The sequence below is a fragment of the Leptopilina boulardi genome, unplaced genomic scaffold, assembly GCF_019393585.1.
Source record: "Leptopilina boulardi isolate dan_hultmark-lab unplaced genomic scaffold, ZJU_Lbou_2.1 LbouV2_193, whole genome shotgun sequence".
Lineage (NCBI taxonomy): Eukaryota > Metazoa > Arthropoda > Insecta > Hymenoptera > Figitidae > Leptopilina > Leptopilina boulardi.
Genome location: NW_026137744.1, coordinates 1,628,855 through 1,652,120, shown reverse-complemented (window position 1 = coordinate 1,652,120; position 23,266 = coordinate 1,628,855). Strand labels below are relative to the sequence as shown.

General features: G+C 28.5%; 1 protein-coding gene across 3 annotated transcripts in view; it reads right to left on the bottom strand.

Annotated features, from left to right (window-relative positions):
* The window catches only part of LOC127277947 (peroxisome biogenesis factor 1), a 363,271-nt gene that overhangs the window by 254,787 nt on the left and 85,218 nt on the right, over positions 1-23,266 (bottom strand). For 2 of the 3 annotated variants that reach the window (XR_007842435.1, XR_007842434.1), the window contains exon 17: positions 18,192-18,282. The gene's annotated coding sequence lies outside the window, so the exon portion shown is untranslated. Of the gene's footprint in view, positions 1-5,534; positions 5,646-18,191; positions 18,283-23,266 lie in introns of those variants that run through there. The other variant, XR_007842436.1, reaches the window with a different exon arrangement.

Sequence of the window (23,266 nt, the reverse complement as noted above, 5' to 3'; positions counted from 1 at the left end):
TATCAAATAAATATTTATTTGTATCAAGTAATTAGTATTTGAGTCAATTAAATGGTTTTTGTTTCAAATACAGAAATTATTACAATTCATTTATGTAATTCAAATAAATATTTATTTGATAATAGTCAAGTAATCGAGTATTTGAATCAAAGAAATTTTTTTTCAGTGCACCTAAACTAAAATATAATTTTCTATTTCCTTTCTCTAATTAAAAAAAAAAAATTCCCCTTTAATATTTCTATCTACTTGTTAAAAAAAAATTTGACTAACCAATAACCAATAAAATTTAAGTAAAGATTTAAAATAATAAAAATAAAAAAAATACAATAATAACATTTTTCATTTTGTTTGAAAGTAAAAAAAAAAAAAAAACAACATTGGGACTCCGTGGGTTATGAAAGCATTCTTCCTTGTTGTTGTTGTTTTTTTTCGCGTGAATATGTATATAAAAGTAATGCACGGCTTTGCATACGCGCGTCTCAAACCCAATCTGACATTGTCATTGAAAAACGCGACATCGAGAAGAATGACAATGACAACGACAACAAAACATACTGAAAGAGGGAGAAAATGGTTGAGAATTGAGACTCTTCTCTGATGAGAAGTAAAGAAGTAGAGGGAGGAGCATGGGAGGACGAAAAGAGGGTCGAATTGCAAGAGAGGAGGACAAGAAGGCGGGAGTAGCTTATGGTAGGGAGAAATTATGGGATGAGTAAAAAGGAAATATGTTTGGAGTCGCGAGAATGTGAGGAAATAAGCGACAAGCACTATATACTCTTATACACATCAGAAAAGATAAGGAAATATCAAAATACCCAAAATGAATAAGTTTTTTAGAAAAATTAAATTTGTCGAAAAAAATCTTATTATTAAAGGTTACAAACAAAAATTACAAAAATTTTTATTGGGTAGAATTTTATTGCATAGAATTTCCATTCAGATGAATTTTCATTTGTTCGAATTATTATTTGATATAATTTTCATATTTTTCACACTACAGAATTTTACTTAACCGAAAAATTATTTAACAAAATTTCTAATTGATAGAATTTTCATTTTGTCCGAAATTGCAAATGTACGAACAAACAATCGACAGAAAGATTTCGGCGCGATTTTTAAAATCAACCAATAAAAACTTATTCATAAAGTATTGTGATTGGTTGATTATTTTTAAAAATCACGTTGAAATCTGACTTTAAAATTAAAGTATACCCTTTAAATACAAATTGTATAATATATCTATGTATAACGCTGCTATTTAGAAAAGAAAGAAACTATAATTATTAAATAATATAGATTACGCAATGCTGTACTAAATGCATTTAAGTTAATATTAAAAAAAATCAATGTCATTAGCAATCGTATTCGCCTTTATAGATAATCTACTAATGACAGAGTTAATTCCGTAATTTGTACGATGGTATGGTATTTGAAATAGTACATATAATGTCTGGAATAACGTATAGAAATAGAAAATTTAATGAGTGATAGTAGAGCAGGAGGGCAATCAATGTATCCAGTTTAAATTTTAAAAAAGAAAAGTAAATCAAAATAGTCAAATCTAGATGCAAGTCTGGGTATGCTCGCCAATAAACGTAAGTTGTCATATTCATGTGAAAATCTGTTAAAACGATATGCTATTAAATCAATAGCATTTCTGCCTATAAGTATACAAATTATATTGATTCAAAAGCATATGCTATAGAATCTATAAAATATTTTACAAATTTTATAGCATATGCTTTTGAATCAATAATTTTTATACCTTTGGCAGAAATGCTATTGATTCAATAGCATATTTTTCTCAGTGTAGTATGAAAAATCGGTTATATGGAAATTATATCAAATAATAATTCGAACAAATGAAAATTTGAAAGAAATTTCTATGCAATGAAATATTCTACTCAATAAAAATCATTTAAAATACCTATTATGTTAAATGAAAATTCTAGCAAATAAAAATTCAAACAAATAAAAATTCTTTGAAGTGAATTTTCGATTATATAAAAATTCTGTAATATAGAAAATCATTTTAATGAAAATTCTGCAAAATACTAATTCGAACAAATAAAAATTCGTCTCAAAAATAATTATGACAATAATGAAATTCCATAAAATGGCAATTCTAACTAATGATTTTCAGAACATAATTATGCGTCCTCTTTTTCTTTATATCAGTCATTATTTTATTTTGATTGCATGATCGCCTCTCTATAAGTTGTAGAAACTGAAAAATTGCCTCGGTTAGAAGAGACTGGTTCTTGGAGAGTATAGTGACTACAATACCAAAACCTATATGCCACGGAGGGATGACACTTTAAATTTAATTTAAACGCGGTATTGTGCAGCCCCAACCATCACAACCACCATCACCACCCATCGTTGCAAGGCACCCTTCGTTCTCGATGCCCACCCCCTGTGAACAAAACTGCACTAGTTTCAATGCCTCTCTCTCTCTCACTCTTTTTTTCTCTCTCCACTTCTATTTCCTCCTTCCTTTTCTCACTCTCTCCCTTTTGTCGATTTCATAATACGCCTCGCTTTTCTAGAGCGATTTTTTTCCTCTTGTTTATCTTTCTAGAGAAGAGATAGAATTCTAACGGGTGAGGCGAAATCATTTTTTAACATAAATATTGGATTCGCTTTTGTTATACTTTCTTGTTATTCTCTCGCCAAGGGGACTTTACGATTTCAAATCACGACAACTCCATTATTGATTGTTAATATACTTATACATATATATATATATGGGTGATTCTCCGCGTAGTGCACGATTTAGTGTCTGAAACTTTAAAAATATTTTTTTATCGAAATTATAAATATCAATACATATTTTTGAAGATAAAGTGTCAAGAAATAAATATCCATGGTGGGCAGGAAAAATTTTTTATAATTCTTTAATTTTTTTAAACAAATTAAAAAAAAATTCTTTGCTTATTGAATTCTATAAAATAGTTGAAATTTGATTTAAAATGTTTATGGGAATTTTTGGGGTAATTCACAAAAATATATATATGTATATAGCGCGAACGACAATTAAAAATTTTTATTTCGGTAATTTACGGAAATTTTGTCTAAAATTCATAAAAATATGTAAAGCATAAATCACAATTAAAAATTATTATTTTGGTAATTTACGGAAATTTCCGCGGTAACTTATGGAAATTTTCGCGGTAATTTACAAAAACATATATAGCGCGAACGACAATTAAAAATTTTATTTCAGTAATTTATGGAAATTTATATGGTAATTTATAGAAATTTTGGCTATAATTCATAAAAATATGTAAAGCATAAATCGCAATTAAAGATTTTAATTTCGGTAATTTATGAAAAATTTCGTGGTAATTTACAAAAATATATATAGCGCGAACGACAATTAAAAATTTTATTTTGGTAATATATGGAAATTTATGCGGTAATTTATAGAAATTTATTTGGTAAGTTATAGTAAACTTACCGGAGCTATGATAGTTTATAATAAATATTTTTAATTTCGTTTGTTTCATTGTGTATTAAACTTGGACTAGTGACGGTCGAAATTTTGTGGCGGGTGGAGACGCTGGGGTCGGTCGAACCGGTGGAACGAACGTTAATAATTTTTATTTTTTTTTTTGAGACAATTATAATTTATTTTTAATCGGTTTCATATGTTTCACATATATATGGGGGATTCCATATGAAGTGATCAAGGATAGGATTAGGATACCCTTTACTTTAATAATTTCTATCTCTCACACAATTGAATAAAAAATTTTTGCCAATATCAGTTTTGATAGGTTTTTTATGCCCTTTTGATTGGTAATATGCATTTTTAAAAAAAAAATTTTTTGACCAAAAAAAATGAAAGTCAAAAATAAATTTGACTTTTTTGGGGTGACAGACCCGATTTTTTTTTTTTTTTTTTTTTTTTAAACGAAAGCTGAGGTTTTTTCCTATAAGGACATATAAACGAAAAAGTGGAACTAGAACGATTATAACCTTTGAAAATTAGAGATTTGTAGTTACTTGAACGCTGCGATCTATTATTGTATAATATAGATACAAAATAACTATTGGTTTTTGTTTGTAGTTACAGAAATTACCTTTTTACATTGGAATCGAAATATTATGTGAATATTATTTATAATTTTCCTCACAGAAAATTATAAGGTATTAAAATAAGCTGCAACACTTATTATTTTAATCCAATTTTGCTTATTTTAATCCATTTTGGTATTAAAATAAGCAAAATTGGATTAAAATAATAAGCGTTGCAGCTTATTTTAATGCCTTTTAATTTTCTGTGCTTTCACAACATGAAAAAAAGCAAGTTGTGCGCTACGCAGAGAATCACTCATATATATATGAGGCAAAATTCCTGAAATGTCCGAACAAAAAATTAAAAGTTCTTGAATTTAATCCATACTTTTCTAAAATGTTGTTATTGTTGGTGAAAGTCTAAAAATCAATTATTATTGAATTTAATACAATAGTTTTTGAATTACAACGTTTTTAATTTTTGACTTTTGAAAAAAAAAATTTTTTCAATGCATAAAAGTTAACATATATATAATGATTTTTAAAGCTTTTTTGACGGGCTACACGCTGTTAATAAAATTTTTTTTTTAAATAACATTTGACCTTGAAATTCAAGGTCAAAATGTTAATTTACGTTTATCTCAAAATCGGATTTTTTAAAATTATTTTTAACTATCTCAATGGAAAGCTTGACTAATTTCCTACAAAACATGTAATATTCAGAGTGGGATCTTTTAAAGTTTTTGAGATATTAATTAATTAATTAATTAATTAATTAATGTTTATAACAAATGAAATATTTTACAAACGAATAAAGTTACCGTAATTCTGAAGTTAGAAATTGAAAGTTAACGTAATTCCGCATCCAACGAGCCCTATATGAAGTATTTTGGATAAGTAGATTGTTAATAAACAATTAGTTAACATTGCAATTGTTTATTAACAATCTACTTATCCAAAATACTTCATATAGGGCTCGTTGGATGCGGAATTACCTTAACTTTCAATTGGTAAGTAATTGGTAACTTTTAATTTTTTGTTCGGACATTTCAGAAATTTTGCCTCATATAAAAAAAACTAACTTTTCAAATTTATACTTTATAATTTATGTTTTATTTAATTGATTAAAAAGTAAATTAATTAAATAAATTAAATAATTATCTTAAATTATTTAATAATGATTGAAATAATTTTTCTTAATTACAAATAACATTTATTTGAATTAGTCACCTATCACAGAGAATTGTATAAGGTATTATAAAATAAGATTTTATTTTAATTCAATTTTAACTTATTTTAATTTTTAATATTGAATTAATAGCGTGGGTATATTTAATTTAAAAACCTTACATTTAACTGTGACAATATATTGAATAATTCAAAAAAAAAAAATTATATTGAGATTAAAAAAACTTTATTAGGTATTTGATAATAGGTAATATTAATTTATTCAATTCTTCATTAAAATAATCTTTTTTACTAATTGCCTAAGAATATGTGTCATAATAATAATATAATAAAAATGGTTACTGGTAGATTCAGTTATAAATACCTGTGTTAGTACTCAAATTTGATTCACAATATGTATATACTTTTACATCAAAGAATAAGGAGAAGATAAATACCTGTAAAAAATAAATGTAAATAATTATTATCCGTATATAAATTAAATATATTTTTAAATATTGTGGATTTTTAAAAAGTCGTAGCTCATTGTATTTAGAATATTTTCAAAACATATAGGTTTATTTTCATAATTTCATTAAGAATTATGCAAAATTTATTTGTTTGTAAAATATATTATTTTTTATTAACTTTAAATTAATTAATTAAAATCTCAAAAACAATAAAGTACATTTACATATTTTCAGTCTGAAATTTTTTTTTTAAACTTATATATAATAGTTACCTACAATAAATTTTCTAATATTTATCTAGTATCAAACAAAAATTTTGTTTAGTGCACTAATAAAATTTTCATTTGAATCAATTGAAATCCTTCTTATGAAATTTATTTATAACAAAAATAAGTAAATATTTAGCTCTTATGAGACAAATATATTTTTGTCTCTAGGTTATATACCTACACATATATAAAATACAGGATGTATGTTAACATATAAATGTATGGATAATTGAAAATATTTCACAATTGACAGATTCTTTCAAGTTTTCTGCTTGTTTTAATTTATTAAGGATACGACTATTGTTGCGTATATTTAAGCAAAATTGAAATGGAAAACATGTGGATGGAGATCTCAATGTCGAATATCGAGGGCAAGAAGGGGGCCATGCAAAAAAAAAAAAAATAGAAAACCAATAAATTTCAAATGGACAATGACTTCCGTGTCGAACTGCACCCTCTAGAGGAACAAGACGGTCCCATTTTCACCCCGTTTTTTACAAGACTACGGACATCTTTACGACCTAAATTTATAACCAATCGTATTCTTTGCTCCACTTATTGCAAACAATTTATTGCTTATCTAACTTCACACGGGACACAATTCATAAATATATATATAGACACACTTTCGGGATCAGGTAATATTTCTATAGATATTATTTATTCATTAGTCAACGAACTTTGCCCTCATCTTCAAAAGATATGGACTTTTTTTTAACAATTGCTGTTTTCGAACTGACTTTATTAATATTAATAATAATAATAATAATAATAATAATAATAAAAATAATAATACTATAATTTTTATTGCAATAAATAATTTCAGTGTAATTAAAAAAAAAGTTAATTTAATAAATTATAAAAAATGTTTTTCAATTTTTTGAACATTTCAAAACTTTATATCAGAAATTTAACATTCAAATCCTCTCCTAGAATTTGTAAAAGTACAATTCATTACTCCCTGATCATAATAATGTTTAACCAATACATATAAAAATTTATTTGCCTCAAATCAAAATATATTCTTGTCTCAGAGCCTAACTTTTTATTTGTTTAAAAAAAATGTTTATATTTAACATAAATAAAATTCTTATTCAAACAAAATAAAATTTATTTGAAACAAATGAAAATTTATTTGGCTATGTCAATGAGATAAATTTCAAATATATATATATATATATATATATATATATATACGGAAAAAAAGGAATAGCTTACAGAACTGATGTTTGCTATCGGATCTATCACAATTAGTATAACCACAGCTAAATATTTTGCTCTGACAACGAAAAAGTTTGCTGTGATAAACAATATTAGTGTTAATTTTTAAAAATTTACTGTCACAACAAACTTTTTTGCCCCCACAGCAAATTTGTTCGCTATCCTTATATAATTAGCTGACGTAATTTAATCTTTTCTCTACGTCTACACGCATAGAAAAAGTTTGCTGTGGCAGCGAACTATTTAATGTCACATTAAATTACGTTAGCTAATATAGGGACAGCGAACAAATTTGCTGTGGGGTCAAAAATGTTTGCTGTGACAGTAAATTTTTAAAAATTAACACTAATATTGTTTATCACAGCAAACTTTTTTGTTATCATAGCAAAAAATTTAGCTGTGGTTTTACTAATTTTGATGCGTGTATCTTTTCTCTACGTTTACACGCATAGAAAAAGTTTGCTGTGGCAGCGAACTATTTGATGTCAAATTAAATTACATTAGCTAATATACACTGTAAAAAGGAGAGGTATTAATTTAATACCAACTTTAGGTATACTAAATTGCCTTTTGGTTCTATTTTAATACCTAAAATCGGTTCTATTTTAGTACAGCTTTCTTTTTACAGTGTATAAGGACAGCGAACAAATTTGCTGTGGGGTCAAAAAAGTTTGCTGTGACAGTAGATTATTAAAAATTAAGACTGATATTGTTTATCACAGCAAACTTTTTCGTTGTCATAGCAAAAAATTTAGCTGTGGTTACACGGAAAAAAATTTCTTGTAGCGAAAACACTACAAATTTCAGAAAAGACAATTCTATAGATTGTCATGTAGACTGTAAGAAAATTGTGTTTCAAACACACAAATTGGGAACAGCACAATCTGATTTGCTTTAGTGCAGAGACATAGCGCATGCGCAACGAATTGTACTGTAACACACACTATATGAAAATTGTTTGTTTCCCAAACCTCAGCATTTTGTGAATACTCCAACCAAGTTTTATAGATGTTGCGAGAGATTCCTGTTGATAACACTGGAAATTTTTTTTTCGTGTACTAATTTTGATAGATCCGATAGCAAACATCAGTTATCATCTGTTCTGTGTACACGGAAAAAAAGATTTATCTGTAACAGCGAAACATTTCAATAGAATAGCAAAAGTTTCATTTGTTTTAATTAAATCTTTAATTCACTATTCTAATAAAATTTTCGACTTTCACAGATAAAGCTTTTCTTAACAAAAAATACAAATATGTATAATTTCTTTAAAAGATCTAGTGTTCATTAAAGAGTATAAATATACTCAAGAAATCGTCCACTGTATCTAAAAGCCCGCAAAAAGGAAAGATAGATTTGTCGTATATATAATATACGAGTGAAAATCCTTGTGCGTGCAGACGTCCCAAAGTCGAAATTTCCACCCCCCGCCTAAGTATAATGTGTATATTATGTTAACAAATAAGTGGTTTGTGGTAATAAAAGCAAGCCATAATGTATGCGCGATGTCTTGAACAATATTCCACTGGCTGGGTGATATAATGGTGCGTATAAATAATACTCCCCCTTAAGTCGACTTCTGCCGCTCTAGAGACGTCGCTTGCTTCAAAGAGGGGGGGGGGTGATAGTCTCTATGGGGGTGAGTTGACTCCGAACAAACTGAAAAGCTAAAGTGGGGGTTGAAATATGTACAAACTTGCGGTTCCTTGTTATGAGCGGTGATAAATTACAGTTGAAGATCTATTATAAGTATAGCGCGCGCGTATATACCACTCTGAATACGTGTGTATACTAGAGAAACCACCGGAAGTCACTGTCCAAAGGAATTCGTCATTTTTCATCTCGATCGGATAGCATCTTATTTTATTACCTGCGATGAAAAACATTACTTTATTGTCATATATATATTGTACCCCAATGCGTCTATATTTGTATATTCTATTATTTATTATAGGATAAACTATTTTTTTATTTATCTGAATGCAAAATAAAATTAGACACCATCAGTTAATTATTTGTATTAAATCGCAAAAACATTCCTTTTTTTAGTAAGTTTTTATTTTTAATCTTTAATTCAATTTTTAGCTTGATACTTAAGTTTTATTCAATATTATTAAATAATATTATCATTATTATTAATATACTATTATAAATATATAATATTATAAATTATTATTAATAATATTATTAATATTAAATATTATTAAATAAGTTTTAATTTTCTCTAATTAATCCATTTGAATAATAAAAAATTTTAAACTATCAAAATTTTATTCAAAATAATTTTAATTCATTTATAGACAAAATTGACTATATTTTTACAATTATTAAAGAAAATTCTATATTTTAAAATTTAAAGGGCACTAAAACCACTTGAAAATACAGGATTCACATTAATTACCCCTTGGTCACGAAATAAAGTCAAATTATAAATTGCAATGTATTTTTCAAACCTTTAATGTGTCAGCCTGGAACCAAATTTCCATCCATAGCTATCACTGTTATTTTGAAATACGCCATCACACACACACACACACACACACACATTTTGAACACTCGTGAAATAAAAAATATGCTTACATATATGTATATAAATTTAAACACTCCCGAAAGCATTTTTATTTAGAAAAGAGAATTTATATTTTATTATATTGTGCAATGGTAGTTTAAAAAAATTTGATCACTCCCGTAGCTACATATATTTAGATTAACAAAAAAAATTTAATATAATTAGATTAAAAATCAATTGTAATTAAAAGTTGAAGCACTCCTGAGGCACATTTTAGAAAACCCGTGCACTTACGAAAAATTTACACTGCCATCGACGACGATAAACACGTTTAAACAGGTCGAATCTCGCAACTAATGATTTTAGAATATATAAATGCGCCTGAACTCCCAATTCAATTGCGGTTAAGGTCTGCGCGACCTAAGTGTACTTACTGAAGGTAACTGAAAGTAAACAAATAAAGCTCGCAGAACGTACACAAAATTAAAAGTCATCAGTTTAACCTTGATTTTAATACATTTAATTTACTTCAATATTTTAACCGATTTTAACATTAAAATAGTTCTTTAATATTTCTCTTGCTATATAGATACAGGCATTTACAAAAAAAAAATATATATAATTTTTCTTTGACGAATTAAAAAGTTTTATTTTAATAATATTTTTTGGAAAAATACATGTCACTTTTTAAGAAAAAAAATTCTGTTTTAAAAAAATTATTTATTTACATACATTTATATGTATACCTAATCAAACTTTTTTCTCATATAGCTATTACAAAATTTTTTTTGAAATGATGTAATTTTTATTTACAGACAAAATTCATTTCAAATTAGGCAGGCTGAAACGTCGTTTATCTAAAATTTACAGACAAAAAATTTAAAGTGTCATTAAAGAACCCCGCACAAAATGTACAGAAAAAAGATCCCTGTCGATTTTGATTAAACTTTGGGAAATTGTTGCTTTTGTAGTACCAAAGAAAAAAGTCTTATGATAAAATCCAAAAAAATGGACAGATTTTTTGTTAATTAATGTTTAAGTTGACAATTCACAGTGTAAAAGTCGGTGATGCTTACAAGTGAACAAAACGAAAATAATTAAATTAAAATGCTTGATACTGCCATTTTGAATTTTTGAAATCTGACTGTACATTTGTTATCAGCGACTCCGAAAACTCCCGTGCAACAAGTATCAAGCATTTTAATTTAATTATTTTCGTTTTGTTCACTTGTAAGCATCACCGACTTTTACACTGTGAATTGTCAACTTAAACATTAATTAACAAAAAATCTGTCCATTTTTTTGGATTTTATCATAAGACTTTTTTCTTTGGTACTACAAAAGCAACAATTTTCCAAAGTTTAATCAAAATCGACAGGGATCTATTTTCTGTACATTTTGTGCGGGGTTCTTTCAAAGTAATTTAGATGTCTCATTTTTTGCTTGCGTTTAAAATAGCTTTCTTTTTTTTCAAAATCCGATGGAAAAATTAAAAAATGTTCAAAAATAACAAAATGGCGGCCATTTTAACAAGAAAAAAATTGAAATTACTCAAAAAACCCCCACCTTTTTTTTGATTAAAATTTTTTTGTACATTTATCTTTACTGTAAAGAATATTTTTTTATAAGAATTTTACTTGTGCCCGATTGTGGTAGAAAAGAAAAAAAAATTCAACATAGCCTTTAGTAAAAAAATTGTAAGTTAACGTGGTTGTGTGGCCAAAATACACATCTGGCGTAGCAAGAGTTCTGGGTTCGATCCCCCATTAGAGCTAAATTTTTCAAAAATATTAAGTGTTTTAAACACTTTATATGTTATATAATAATATATATATATATAATGTAAGTTATAGAAAATAAGAAATTATAAAAATTGTCATTTATTTAAAATAAAAATAACCTTTTCAAATAGGTTAATTAAAAAAAGAACAGAGAATGGGCCTAAGCTTTTCCCTAAGTAGAATATTGGCCGGGAACAGCGTATAATAGCCTTATTATAGGCTGGGACCAAACCAGAGTTAGGGAAATCTGATTAGTACTCCACCAGGCCCACATTTAATTTCCGCAAGGACTTTAAAATAATTAATTTAATAATAATACCACCTACTTTATTATAATTTCATAAACAATTTGAAAACATCATTTATATTATAAAAAAAAAGAAATTAATTTAATTAATATAAATATGCGTTAATTAAAACGGAAATACAAAAAAAAAGACAATACAATCTTGGTGCTAAATTAAAAAATATTAAAAGCAGGACTTGTTGAAGTGAATTTTTGAAAATATAAACGAAGAATACTGTGCAATGGGGATATAAGTTATTTTTTGTGCATTTTGAAATCCCTAGACACGATGCTTTCGCAATAGTGTCGCGCTCGTTCGCTCGAATCAGCGAGAATGGCTGCAAGCGACCGAGCGTCTCAATTCACAAGGGAATTCTACTTCACATATTACATCACGGGAAAAAGAAAAACGTTGGATTAATACCGTTTTCCGATTGGTTCAACGGCAAGGAGCGCTGTAGGCAGTGTCTGTTGGATCAACTTACTTGTAACAATAGATGGACAGTAGGTTCAACAGTAAAAGTCTGTTGAATCAATGCCGAAATCGTGACAGGGCCCACTGACGTTGAACCAATCGGAAAACGGTATTAATCCAACGTTTCTCTTTTTCCCGTGATAATATAACCAAAAGATATGATTTATACGTGGCAAGAGGACGTACATTTACAGAGAGGATAACGTTTAAATTAAATTTCAAAACTCATTTTCTCGAATGCCAACCAAAATTATTTTGCGCGCTATTCACATTTATAATATAACATAAATTTCAAAATATATATAAATGCGTATAAGCCAATGAAGGTATATTTTTTAAATTCTAAACAGATGCTTTCTAGCAAACTAAATTATAAATCGATTGTCATCGTACTAATCCAACAATAGGTAAAAACGATGTTGCAATGCCACACAGGTATATTTTTCTTTATATGTTATGTTCTCTGCAGATCTATATAATGACTCGAATCACATCTGTTCCATTCGTTATAAATTTTTTCTCATGCCCTATATATATATATATATATAACACCAAAGGACAAAATACCGTGGAATCTAATTTAAACCGATTATGTCAAATGAAGCGCATTTAATTGTTTCTAAATAAATAAATATTGCTGTTTAGAATTTCTCCTGTAGTAGGAATAAGGATACACAGAAAAATATTTATCTTTTAAATATTATTCTACATTTCGCTTTTATTTATTTAACTTATAAATTTTTTCCAAATTCAAATATATTAAATAAAAAACAGAAAAAAAGAAAATATTTACATTAGCTTTCATTATATAAGATGGAAACTGAAAAGTAAAATTTATCAAATTGTGCCCTCTGTTATAGCTGTATATATATATATATGTATATTTGGCATAAAAGCAGAAGGGAAATCAGAAAACGGGGAATAACGGGGCGATATTGGAAAGTAGAAAAGTACAAATGGAAGTGCGGTGAACGCCTTTCGATACAAAATATCTACATACATACACACACGCATACACACTTATATGATTCTTATGTGTATATATGAACGTACAACACGAAAAATCTGCAGCCAGAAAGTGTCAAATATTTGAAACGTTCCAGCCATCCAGGATTTCGCACAGCTTTCAGAATTCACAATTGAGGGAAGCACACTCTCTTGTATACTTACTATTTAGTTGTTCAATGGAAAAGTAGAAGGTCGATTTCACGATTTCTATTCAGTACGTGTAATTTAAATCGAGATTAAATATTTATATTCCAACAAAATTCAATACCATATATATGAAACAACAATCAAATATATTTAGAAACACAAAATATAATTTTCTATAATATTAATAAGACAAATTCAAATTGAACAAATTTTCACTGAAAAATAATTTTAAAGTTAAAAATTTGTTTCAGATAAAAAATTATCGATTATTTTGAAAAATATTGGATAAAAATTTTAATGAAAATATTTTTGGACTGACCTACAATATATAGGTGTAGAAATTTTCCATTTTGTTCTAGTTCAGTTTTTCCAGATAGCACGTAAGCTTGAAGCAACTTTGCGACAAGCTTGCCGCGCAATAATGCCAACCTTGCACGGTAAACTTGCCGCAAGCTTCAAATGTCCCACCTGACCCAAGTTTGCATGATCAGCTTACCGAAAGATTGGAGTGTAATATTACTGCAAGATTGCACAATAAGATTATCGCAAGATTGCTTAGTAAGCTTGTAGCAAGGTTGGTGCAAGGTTGCCAAATAATCTTACTTTGAAACTAAAAAATTTTTTTTTTAATTTTCCGTCTAATTTATATATTTTTATTATATAAATTAAACGAAACATTTAAAAAAAAAATTTTTTAAGTTTCAAAGTAAGGTTATTTGTCAATCTTGCACCAACCTTGCTACAAGCTTACCGTGCAAGCTTACAGAGCAATTTTGTGATAATGTTATTGTGCAATCTTGCATTAATCTTACACTGCAATGTTTATAGGTCAGATTACTATGCATGGTCAGGTGGGACATTTGAAGCTTGTAGTAATCTTGCGGCAAGTTTGCCTTGCAAGGTTGGCAATATTGCGCGGCAAGCTTGCCGCAAGGTTGCTGCAAGCTTACGTGCTATTTGGGTTATTTCAAACAGTGTTCTTGTATACAAAAAAAATCTAAGTCTTTAAAATAAAATGTTCTATTCACAAAATTATGAGATCATTTAAATATAGAAAACATACGAGAACATTTTATAATATGTTTGACAAACATTGTATTAAATTCTATACATAATAAAAGGTGAAAATAATTAACAAGAATGATAGTAACACTCTCTTGATGATTAATATAAAAGACAAACATATATATATAATAAAATCTTGCAAGTTGTATAATATATTTTCTCCAATTATTTTTCTCTCATTTATAAATTGCGTTCCTACTTGGAATTTTTTCTCAACTATATATATATATATATATAGTAAGAGAAATAAAATTTCTATTAACAATTTATAATGAAGCATAGCTTCGAGGAATAATAAAAATTGAATCTTAATTTTTAAACATCATTGATCATATTGATCAACGACAATATAATATATATGTTAACAGAACATATAGACATATATGAAAGATTTCTCGAGATGTTATATAGTTTGGCCTCTCGACCTAGAAAAGATGCATTCAGCACTATATAGAATTTGAATGTAAAGCTAATAATCAATCGTATAATAATTTTCTATCATGGCACCTGCGATAAATATATACAAAGCTGCACAGTCACTAAATCGCATTATTTAAGTTGGTCCGATCGAGGTCAATGGATGTATTGAGCTTAAAAAAAAACTCAGTTTCCGTCTCTGACATGAGGAATAATATAAGAATAGATAGCTTTGGTGGAATCGCATGAATAGCAATACTATTAGCTAACGTATATATATATATATACCCTTTTGCTAACTACAATGAAAGTGGAAAAAAAGAAGAAGAAGAAAATAATAAATTATATGCTAGGTGCACCAGTCGCACAGGCAAATAGAATTAATCACGCTACCTTAGAAGCTCTATAAAAGATTAACAGGGTTAGGAATATTGAAGATGGTTGTTCAGGATGAAGCCAAGTTAGTGATTCCTAATATAACAACGTGACTTTACACGTTTTCGTGGCCAAACCCACGTGTTTTCTATTATATATATAGGACCAACATATATACAGTGTTGACAGTCTTCTTGACTATATAGCAGCTGTTTTCATTAACGATTCAAAATTAATATTGTTATTATTACATTTCAAGAATTTTACTCTCAACATTTTTTCTTTTTTTTATAAACATATAAAAGATCTCTCACAAGAATGATTAATTTGTTTCCTGTCACGCACAAGATTTTTGGAATAAAATATTTTTTCCATGATTTGTTTTTTTTTTTATTTACTTTGTAAAAATTTTTGACTCGAATAATGTCCTACAAACGAAATTTTTTGTTTCGATTTTTGAAAAAAATAATTGTATTATTAAAATGAATTCATTTTAATTTCGATAAAATGGAAATTGTTTTTAACAATAAGTTCTACATTCAGAGGAAAAAAAAAATATATGAACTTCTTAATAAATATTTATTTGTTTCAAACAAATTTTATTTGCGTTAAATAAAAATTTTCTCTTCGTCAATATTTTATTTATTCAGAAATACAAATAAATAGTTATTTAACTCGACGATAAAAATAATTTAATTTAAATCAAATAAATTGTATCTATAATTTGAATAAAAATTTGATTTTCCAATTTTGAATAAAAGCAATAAATTTTGTTTAAGTGCAATAACATAACAGAAAAGTTAAACAACTGATAACGCCATTAATTATTATACTTATATATTATTAATACGTTTAATACTTTTCTTCTGTTTATTAATTTTGTTGTCTATTATTATTACAATTATTAATTATTATCAATATTATTATTATTATTCTGTTAAATATTCATACACATGTCGATGCTTTATTCTTTTTAAATAGAAATTTTTCTGTGTAAATATATAAAATTAAAAAAAAAACTTTATTTCTTATGTAAATTTTCTTACAAAATGTATATATTCTATTTATAATATTTGAGTAGCATATATTATATTTGATATAAATAAAGCTTGTTTTTCAATAAAACAAACAATAATCGAATTAAATTTTTTTATACGTTGTTCACCTTTCTGAGTTGTGCATTTTAATCTTTTACTTTTTCCATATTATATATACATAAAAAATTCTGTTATTTTCTATCGATGCTTTTTAAATAAAAATATTATTCATTTTTTAATTATTTTTATTATATACATTGAATACAAAAAATTTTTATCAAAAGTAATAATCAATATTTTTGTTAAAATTTAATTAAATTTCTATTATATATTTGACATTTTAAAATGGGGTTTTCGTCAGGGCTTCAACAGTTTTCCCTGTTTGTAATAAAACATAAATAAACTAAGTTTATAACATTACTTTTCGTAAAAAATAAAAAAGTTATTAACAATTAAAGGGAATCTATGTATTTGTGCTTTACTAATTATTTTTTTAATTTAGGGGTTTGACCAGAATTCTTGAGCGAACCCTAAATATAACCCTATTTAGAAAAGGAGGGTTCACTAGCTTCAAAAGAAGGCACTGGTTGGGACCTAACCAGTTTTCCTAGTTTAAAAATGTAAATATAAGTTTTTAAAATTATTTTCGTAAAAAAAATTATTAACTAGCGTAAAATTGTTGCGTAAAATTTTTAAATCGTTTACAGGGTAGAAATGATACTTTTTCAAGTGTACCGGAAAACAGCGTAACAGCCTTTTCGGGAACTAGTTAGTTTATCTGGAATAAGCTACACCAGAGTTAGAAAAATTTGGTCAATACCCGCATCGACATTTAATTTCTGCACGGGCTTCTAAGAAAATCAATGAAAATAAAGAGACAACCATAAACATAATTGAAAACGTTGATTTATAAAAAAAATGGTAGAGGTAGAAAAATGAAATAAAATTGATTGCTGCGGGTCTCGCAGGTAAGTTTAAGTCGAATGTTTGATATACTGCAGGAAATTCACGTTAATTCGAGTCAGAACGGAATATCGATCACTTTCGTCTCGATTTTATGCGATTAGCCACGGTTACAGAGGGACAACATACGACAAAACTTGAGATTCATGGGACTTTTTTCAGTTTGCTTATTCTCTCAGTATTATATATATATATATATATATATATATATATACTTTTAACATTTGAAATAGAAGAGGGTTGTAAGCGCAACTTCGAGGGTTGAAGAGAAAAGGGAACATTTTTTCTTATTTATAAACCCCTTTGCAAACCAAGATGAAGATTGAAAAGGTGTTACAATTAGCCACCGAGCGGTGTGTTTCAAGTTTATTCAAACACACAGCAAGTTCCTTTATTCCTACATTTATATAAGTATTCTCAAAGTAAATTACTATATGGACTATTTATAAACTGACTTCATTTACTCACTAAACTTGTTAATTAAAATCGATGACCGAAAACATATTATATAATCGAAATGGCCATAAATAAAAAATTTATATTTATATTTAAAAAAAATTATATTTATAAATATATTTAATTGAATCAGTCACCACTATATAATATTGAATTCAAAAGTTATATAAAAAAAAATTATTCTTTGATAATAACCAATGAATTCTATACCTAATTTAACCCTCCAGATATCACGCAAGCTTGCCGCGCAATATTGCCAACCTTGCACGGCAAACTTGCCAAAAGCTTACTATAAGCTTCAAATGTTCCACCTGACCCAAGCTTGCATGGTAAGCTTACCGAAAGATTGCAGTGTAAGGTTGCCGCAAGATTGCAGTGTATGATTACTGCAAGATTACATATAATAAGATTATTGCAAGATTGCTCAGTAAGCTTGTACGGTAAGCTTGTAGCAAGGTTTGTGCAAGTTTGCCGAGCTTGACGCAAGGTTTTATTTTATTGTCATACTTAATTGAAAATACATACCTGTTTTTAGTACCACATGTTGAACCAAAGATTTGCCTCAAAGAAGATGAAGAAGAAGAAGAAGAAGATGTATATATATATATATAGGTACCTATAACAAATAAACATAAATAATTATTACATACATAAATGTATATTATATATTTTTTAATATTATCTTTCTAATATATAATTATAGAAACCCAAGTGCGAAGTGCCAATACGGCCCAACATTGGCCCAATGTCTGCCGAAGTATGATAAACGTTACTGGGCCAGTACTGGCGATCAATTCGTTTCATTATTAGGCCAATATTGACACCGATTCTCGTTTACTCTAATTTGCAATTATTGAACCTAATTCTGTCCCATTACTGGGCCAATATTGGCACCAATACTTGGTAATTCTAATTTTCCATAATTGATGTGAACTCTGTCCCATTACTGGGTCACTATTGGCCCATTGACGACTGAAATGTTGAATTTATTTTGACAAGTCATTTTGTCCAAAGTTGAAACGAATCTTGGGCCAGTAATGGCGCAGTAACGGCTGAAATCTTCCTTAAAGATGTTCCTTAGTGTAGTGGTTAACGTGTTAGACTTATCGATGCGTTAGGTTGCGAGTTCGGTTCCCGTGAGCGTTAGAAATTTTCAAATATTTAAACAATTGTGCTTTCTGTCAGGACTTACATTATAAAAGTATAATTAATTAATTAGTTAATTAATTAATAATTATAATTTTTTAAAACTTTGACAGCCAAGATTGGCCGTCTGATACTTAGCTGCCGACGTCTAGCCGCGCTTAGCACCACAAGAGTCGGCCCAATATTGTCTGCCAAGGCTCGGTGCAAACTTTGCCAATACTGGGCCACTATTGAGCTGTGTAGTTTTCGCACTTGGGAATATAAATTTTAACATTTTTTTCAAAATAGTTTAATTATAGTGTTAGAATAAAATAAGAATAATTCTCAATTTCTAAAATACTTCATTATAAAATTAATTATTTTAATAATAATGATAATAATATATTTAAAAGAAATGAAATAATGATTAAAATATTAAAAATGTTATAAATATAATGATTTCTTTGATGGTATTAAAGTTCTTAAAGAATTAAAAAAAGTACAAAATCTATATATATATATTTATATTGTATGAAACTCTTGCTATTGATGGAAGCCTTTATTCGTTTTGATGTAATACTGCGCGCGAGTGAGTGAATGAACTCCAATCTCGAAGGGATTCAGTCGATGCACGCAGGAGATATTGTACTCCTTGGTCCTTTTTGAATAGAGCCAAGTGTTTAGAAACTTCGGTTCGAAATCAATTGAATGGGACGAAGGTTGGCAGATCAACTGCTTTTACTATCCGCTGCCTTGACGTTTACCCTTCCTGAACTACATACATCAGAAATTAAACTTCGCGACTACTATATATATATATATGTATAATACCTGACTACATTTTTTCGATAATCCCATTTATATCAAAGAAAAAAAAATATTATTGTTTAGATTTAGAGACATCACTCTACATATATAACAGAAAAGTAGTAAGTTTCCTCCAAACAATATAGAAATTGGATTATAATTATATTATCAATCGCTTGTTTTAAATTATCTTTTAGAACTTATGAATAAAAACATCTTGAAAATTCTAATCAAAAGAGATATTATGTGAAGAAGCAAGTAAGAACCCTCGCACTCTGACGAATAAAAAAATAAAATAATCAAAAACAACAATTAAGAATAAGGACAATCACGAAGTTGAATATTAAGGACCTTTCGCCTTCCATAGAAAATGATTTTTCATATTCTGTTCCGAGTCGTTCTTAGTTGGCGACACAAGCGCTCTTACGGAGAAACTTTTGCAACTCAGGTGAGAAATGATTTAATACAAATGACGGACATGTAAATTTGCGCATGCATTTTGTATTTAGCAGACGTAAAAGGTGGGAGCTCTTTATACTACTTCGTGACGACAATAAATTTCAAGATCATCAAAATTTGACAATGAAAAGATGACTGTGATAATTAGCCCGAAGATGAAAAGGACTTGTCATCCGTGTACCAAATCTTATGTAGATAATATATGTATTACATAACCAAGAATACATATATTATCTACATAAGAAACGAAGGTAGAACACTATATATGAGTACATAAATTATATATATGCAATATAATAAGCCAGTGACTTTATAATATGAATATCGTTGTTTGTTCAGCCGCTAGCAGGAGGCAATGTCGACAAAGGAGGGCATCGATGCATTTATGCATGACGCAGATCAAGCAATAATATTTTCATTCTGCGCAGTGGCAAAAGGAACATGCCACAGGACGCCGACAAAAGGGATGAGCAAAGGTGTATATATGTGTGTGAGTGTGGGTGTAGAGGTGCAGCAGTAAAAAGAAGAGAGGTGGGGGGGGACAAAACAAGAAAATTAAAAGTATCGTAGACAAAGCCATGGGACAAGACGCGGGAGCTCATTTGGTGTCTACCGATGAATGGGCGTTCATTATGATGCCTCCAGGACTAACAATCGGGTTCATTTTGTCTCTCTGCTCGTGGCAACAATAGGCACAGTCAGTCGCTGCCTCGGATCCGCCATCTTGACTCTGCCGCGATGTTCTTTTGTCGTCTTATAAAGCAGCAGCAGCAGCCCCGGGAAGAAAAAGATGGAGGGTGCGAGAGGAGGTATATAAGGAGGAGGAGGTGGTGGAAAAGGAGGACCAAGAGGTGGGAAGAGAAGAAACGGAGAAAGGAGCGCGAACCCAGCCAAGCCAACAAGAAGAATCAAGAATAACTCTTCAAAGCAACCAATCGTTTCAGGATCATATGTTATTTAGAAATAAGAAGAAATTTTCGCTCCTATTTACCAACATTATCAACAAACACATTTCATTTTGTTCGTTGGATTTCAAAATGCCTCATTATCAGAAAGATAAAAAGAATGGAATCGTATAATTGCTATGATTATTCATGGATATAAATGTTTTCATTATTTAAGGGGGGAACACCAGTTGTAACTCAAAAAATAATGCTTTTTTCAAGAATATTTTCCAAAAGAACAATGAATCTTTTTAAAGAATACTATTTATTAGTTAAAAGTACATGTAAAAAGCTGTAATTTAAAAGAAAAAAAAAATTTTTTTAACAAAAACTTTTGGAGATATGAGCCATTGAAGTGGCGTCTTAAGAAAAAAGGCGAATTGCGGTGACCAGCATTCTGCAAGTATACTTCGTCTGAAATACAAAAATGAAATTGATTTACATTTATTATAAGATTATCTAGTTCGTGATCGAAGGATTTAAAAAAAAAAAAAAATTTGACAAAATGGCGACCTGTCAAAGTCAAAAGTATGATTTTCGTTAAAAAAATACGGTCGATTTTCAGCTATATAAAAAAAAGTTTTGCATAAAAAAAAAAATCCTTCGATCACGAACTAGACTTATATGTGTAAATGAAGCACACTAAATTTTAAATAAATCGGTTTAATGGTATTCGAGTAATCGTGGTCACCGACTTGGAAAATGTCATTTTGAGAAAAACGCATTCAAAGTTTCAACTTACTTTTTTTTGTTCAGAAGAAATTTTGTTTCCAAGTTACAAAGAGTCATCGATTCTTGGACCATATAATAACTCTTCCGCAGTGGTTGCCGTTTCTAAATCATAGGAAAAGGCCATCTGTCGTTAGGGTCAGTTATGGCTGGCCACCTTGTATGAAGCCACGGGACGCGCCGATGCAGTGTTCTGTATATCTCATTTATTTTTCACCGGATCAACTTTGAAATTTACAGACACATTTCTAAATATGTGTACTTTAAGAAAATGCACAAAAAAAAAAATTGATTTTTCGAAAGTTACAACTGGTGTTCCCCCCTTAAATGGCTGTATAAAAGAAAGCTGAAAAGGGAGCAATTATACACAATTCTCCTCTGTTAATGAAAAGGATTAGTTTGATAGTTTACGTTGAATGCGTGGTGTAGTACTTTGTTTTGAGTGCTTCTATTCTCGTGTATAGTCTATGCAAACATATTGCAAACTGGACTCTAATCGGGATTTGGCTTGTCTAAGGGTGGTACACGGTAATTCAACTCTGTGGATAGTAACGTATGTACCTGCAATGTAGGGGTCGAAGTGCATAATACGTGCTACATACACGATCGGTTAGATGATGACAATGAAGGGTGGACTTGCGGCGAATTCCGATCCGCAAACAGAACGTCATTAACATTGTTGATTAATGTAGACTATCTGTGAAGATGCATTATACCCAAAACTATAGCATAATACTCTCGCTCCATAACAAGCCAGTATTTGTTAAACATTTATCAAAAGCATAATTCACAGCCTATCAAGATACAATATACATATTATGCAATCTGCATTCCAATTTATCAATAGAGAATATTTATTATTTAAAAATACAAACACTCTGTCGCGATATGAGATAAATTATTGTAATTGCATCTCTAACGATTTTTAACGACTATAAGTAATGAAAAATATTATATGGATTTGTTGTATATTGAATTGATGATTTGCAACCATAGTATATGAGCGCGGTTATATATATATATATATATATATACATTGAATTCTTTTCAGGATCGTGTTCCTATTCAACTGCTTACATTGTACATTATTCTATATGTATATATGTACTGTTTCAGTTAAACGTACAAAAGTTTTAACAAGCGAATGTATTTTGTTTCCGTTCTGGGTGCGAGTTTCCCAACAATAGGTAATATTACAATAGAAGCCCAAATTAAGTCTATACGAGCCGAATGAATTCATATCAAAAAAGCTTGCCATTGCTCTCTATCACGTGTTTGTCTGCATATCAAGTGATATCTTTGTACAAACATCTTTCTCATGCAGATGCACCCGCACTATATATATATATATATATGTATGTATTAGCTAAATTAAACTGCACGCAGAAGGAAACATTTGTTTAAAAATATATATTTATTCTTTATCAATATACTCTATTCTTTTCTAATATAATACCCTATTTTAAAAATATTTTAGTAAAATTTGTTCTCTATTGTATTAAATTATGTATACTCCATTGCGTGTGTTTCTGTTTG